This window comes from Chenopodium quinoa, unplaced genomic scaffold (genome assembly GCF_001683475.1).
Source record: "Chenopodium quinoa cultivar QQ74 unplaced genomic scaffold, ASM168347v1, whole genome shotgun sequence".
NCBI lineage: Eukaryota > Viridiplantae > Streptophyta > Magnoliopsida > Caryophyllales > Amaranthaceae > Chenopodium > Chenopodium quinoa.
The window spans coordinates 288,401-293,190 of NW_018742483.1; the positions used below are offsets into that span (position 1 = coordinate 288,401).

The window sequence follows — 4,790 nt, forward strand, 5'->3', positions numbered from 1 at the left end:
GTTATTCTGATTAATAACCTAAATTAGTTACTAGTTTTCGGGTGTTTGTGCATTGTTACTTGTTTGTCGTTGTGAAATGCATGGGTCATTCACAAATAGTGAATGGATGAATGGAGTGTATATATTCTCCCGCAGTTTGTATAAATATATTGCAACTAGTGGGGCCCGATTAGGATAGAAAATACGGACTGCGTTCCGTCTCGTATTTTTGTAAATCTAAATATGGTCTGTGAACCGTTGAGTATTTTGTTCCTTAATATTTAGATTAGTCCTAATCGAAGATACTAGTGGTGTCTTTCTGAAAAGTAACACATAATGAGAACATAATGTTTGATGCTCTAAGTGGTGTCTTTTTGAAAAGTAACACATTTCCAAAATGACAAGTGGGAGGAGAATGAACTCGATGACTGTCGAGCTTTGCAACAAACTAGAACTGAGAATCTCGGAAGACTCAAAAGGGCTTCATGAGAATGATTGATCAAGAAAACTCAAAAGGACTTTACAAGTGCCTTAAAAGAGTATTAATTACTCACAAAACTTCTGAATAGTTGGAGTAAGATCAACATAATCAAAGGGATTTGAAAGCGCCTTAAAACTTAGTGTTTGATGCAATTACCCAGTGACGAGTGTTAGAGCGGTGGCACATTCCACACTCAATCAAACTCACTTATAAATAAACATCCTTCAAACCAAGCATAATGATACTACACCAAAAACTAGATTAGAGATCGTAAAATATAGAACGGTTATCAAAGGTAGGCGTTCTGCAGAAGAATATAGATCTTTTAATATAAGAGGCGTTCTGTATGTTAATACATATGGAACGGTTAGAATAGTTAACCGTGCTCTATTTCTTTTTACTCAAATAATTAAAAATAATAATTTTGTATTATATATGATATAGAACAGTCATCTTGACAACCGTTTTGTATTACATTAATTATTATTTTTAATTAGGAGGAAATTACATTCCTTCATACGAAGTAATAATTTACCCAAATTATCAAAGGCTGCTAAAGGTGAAAATTGAAGCCTGCATCACTTTCACTTTCATCAAAAACTGAAACCTCTTTGTCATTCATCAGCAAAAAAAAAAAATAAAAAAAAATAAAGTGAAACCTCCATTAAACCTCCATAGCAAAGCCTTCATCAGCCGCTTACTGTTCAACTCTACCGCCGCTCCACGTCTGCAGTACCGGACCTGTGTGCTGAGCCACCAGTAAATTGAGGTAGTCTCGATTATTTTTTTTTTTGTTCAATTTTTCTTGTGATAGAGTAATTGGATTCTGATAATTGTCAATCTAATTGCGTGAATCATTCGAATTATGAAGGAAACAGAAGTAAATTCGTAGAATTCGAATTTTAGGTGATTGAAAAAAACTTCAAAGTTCTTGTTTTAGGGATGAATTCATCGATTGTTTGTATGTATATATTTAAGCCGAATTATTGCAGTAAGTTCAATCAATTACCCTTTATTTTTTCTAATTTACTTTTATTTCAATTGTAATCAAAATTATTATAGCCAAATTAATATTATCTAAGTTCAAGTTAGAACCCTAATCAGATTTTTTTTTTTTTTTTTTTAAAAAAAAAGGAACAAAGAGATAGTACTTAAAAAAGTGAGATAAACATACAATTTTTGGTTTTGGTTTAGTGGTGGTAATATATGTTGTTGGTAGAATTGATGAGGATATGGCTGAGCCCATTTTGTGAATGAGGTTCGTTTAAAAACAAAATGTTTGGATTTTTGTGTTTCCATCTGCTTTTGAATAAGATTTAGAGCCTACATAGACTTGCTATTTTGCCTCTTCGTTGGATGAATATTCATCTGCATTTAAGGTCAAACAAAATTAGATATAGAGTTTGATGCCCAATGGAACATAAAATGGTAAGTAGAAAGCAAAACAAAGAAGGGTTTATAGACTAAACATTCTACTTGAACTACCCTCTAATAAGAATAACTTTCAAAGAAGGGGTTTAGTCATGTTGGTTAATAACCAGTTGTATTCGTTGATCCCCTCGATCGATCATTGCTCTCTATGATTTCAGTTCTTTAAGAAAAGTATGTGTTTTAGCTTCTACTAATTATTTATAAATCATAATATTATAAATTCATGGCTTAGCTAGTAAATTAGAGTATATTAGTAAGTATTAGCATGAATGTATTCTAGTTTATTTGAATGTATGTATCTCTGGTGTACAAAGGTTCCATCTGGCATTTCATGAGAATTTATCCTTTTGATTATAAAGCCTGAATATTGGATCACCTTTTTTTGTTTATAAAGGTGGTCATTATTTCTTAAGCCTCGCTCTTTTGACCTGAATTCTCCATGTTTAAACGTATATTTGAATGTATCTAATGAGAATGAACTAGTATTATGTTACCTTCAACTCATAAGCTTCTGGACAGTTTTGAATCGGATTATGGTTGATTAACAACTCATAAGCTTCTGGACAGTTTTTGTCGTCACTAGACTCTAGCATTAGTCATTTAAACCTATCTATTTTACATAATAAGTGCATATAAACAAGTTAGTTTTTTAGAATATAAATATTTTATTGAAAATTAATGGATCATAGAACTAACCATCAAATTTCCCAGTAAAGAAACTCTAATGTCTTTACTAGGTCAGATATTCCTGATTAGTTGATCTGAAAATGTTTTTTCCCTAAAAAGATGACCTACTTGGCTGCATTCTTCTAAGATTTTGATAGAGCATCGGTAGAAGATTTCATATTTGCTTGTTTTTGTGTCAAATTCATGTAATTTAGATTAAACATTATAGTGCAAATAAGCTTTAGGAATTAAATTCGGATTGCACTGCTTTAATTTCTCCCTAATGCTCCCTGCTTCTTGAATGGACTCACTAGCAAACTGGACCCTAATCACATGCCATTCTAATTCAATCTATTATATTTATACTCAGCCTCCCTCATATAAGGACTCTCATACTTAATTGAATTTGTCTTATACTGCTGCCAAAACAAAACAGTTACCACAGCACACACACCACACTCCTTATTTGTCTAAATTGGCTTGTAACTTCCTCGTGATAGAGATGGTGACTGTGGTAGTGAAGGAGATGGAGATGGTTTGGGCTGTGCTGGCGCCACTCCTGCTGGATGGAAAGGGGACTGTTGTGTAGGTGGCTGAGATGGTGCTTGGGTCTCTTGGCTGGGACTTGGAGCAGCAGGTGCTTGCTGAGGTGATAATAGGCTAATATGGTGCTTGGGCCACTTGGATGGAACTGTGTACTAATATCTGCTACTCTGCTTGTTGCATTTTGTCAAAAAAGAAAAAAGATATACATATTTATATTTAATTAGATGAACTTATTTTATACTATTAACTAATATGTATGTATTTTACATTGTTTTGTAGTATTTTAAGCAAGTTCCTCCAACATATTCTCAACAAATGATCGATAAGCTTAGGGAAAGGTGGATTTCATATGTTACCGGATACCATCAACCAAATGAAAACGACAATGATTTATGTGAATTGTAGATCAATATGGTATTGTTATATCTAAGCATAATTTTTTTTTAAAATCATCATTAATTAGAAAGGTGTTTTGATAGAACAAATTGTTTGTATAGAACAAATTTTGTATGAATGATTCAATTTAATTGTGGTTGGATGTTATAAATTATATATATGAAGTACATTTTGATTGCTTTTGTCGTATCTAGAAATATTTTTGTTAATTTTATTATACAGAAATTTATATTGCATGTATACAGGATCATGGATTTATTTTAAATAGAAAATGTGGAATTTTTCTTTGAGGATAAATGTATAAGATAAAATACAGGAATACATACAACAAATATAGGTCTAAAATGAAATAAAAAAAACAGATTATCAAAATACAGAAATAATACAAATAAAATACGTACAGGGCTAATTTGAATAATCAAATACATATGGTCGGATTTTTATTTTTTATTTAAAAAATAACATTAAAGAACTGTTATCTAACTTATCGTTCTCTATTGTAATGCAATATAGAACGGTTAAGTAGCCTAAGTCGTTCTCTTTTCCTTTCTTAGTGTACGAATTTAAGAAGGGAATAGAGAACGGTTGTGACTAACAACCGTTCTCGATTTGTCAATATATAAAACGCCTAAACGAACCGTACTCTATGCTTTATACATCGCTTAGCAGAAGAACGGCCCTAAGGCGATCTATAAAGCCTATTCTAATAGTTCTCTTAGGCCTTTTTTGTAGTAGTGTGACAAGTAAGAGTTCGGTCCACAAGGAAAAGGATATGGTTGCTAAAGATCTTAACACTTAAGCTAATTCGAAGTCTTTGATGAATTAGGGGTTCGTCAAGTAGACAAACAAATTTTGGTTCTAAAATGATGTATTAAAGAAACTAGGGAATGGGATTCCTTCAACCAAGGCAATTAGGAAAACGGGGAGTACAATAGACAAGATATATCAAGGACTATATGCAAGATCAACCTCATGCAATTATGAAACAACTCACACTACTAACTTAGATTCCTCATTAGTTTAGCAATAGAAGATACATAATCGAATCGCAGTAAGTAATGCCATGCTTCATTCACATTTCCATGTCAAACTAAGCATATCATGCTATCAAGCTCCTAAATCAAGGGTAGCTAATCCTATCATGAAGAACTAACAAGCAATCTCATGCAATCGATTTAACTGCAGTACAAACCTCAATGCTACTCGCACATTTGCATAATTAATTTAAAAGGTTGACCTTCACCCAACCCCTAGAAAGAAGACTACTCACAACTCATATTCATGAACATGC

At 32.4% G+C, this 4,790-nt stretch overlaps 1 long non-coding RNA gene across 3 annotated transcripts; it reads left to right on the top strand.

Moving 5' to 3' along the window:
- The first annotated feature begins 715 nt into the window (after positions 1-715).
- On the top strand, positions 716-3,679 carry LOC110719094. 3 transcript variants are annotated; one of them, XR_002511033.1, is made up of 3 exons: positions 716-1,229; positions 3,058-3,252; positions 3,383-3,679. It is a non-coding gene; the product is annotated as an uncharacterized LOC110719094 (long non-coding RNA). The 3 variants fall into 3 exon arrangements; XR_002511031.1 differs by lacking the exon at positions 3,058-3,252 and having other exon boundaries at positions 830-1,229; XR_002511032.1 differs by lacking the exon at positions 716-1,229 and having other exon boundaries at positions 1,237-3,252.
- The last annotated feature ends 1,111 nt before the right edge of the window (positions 3,680-4,790 follow it).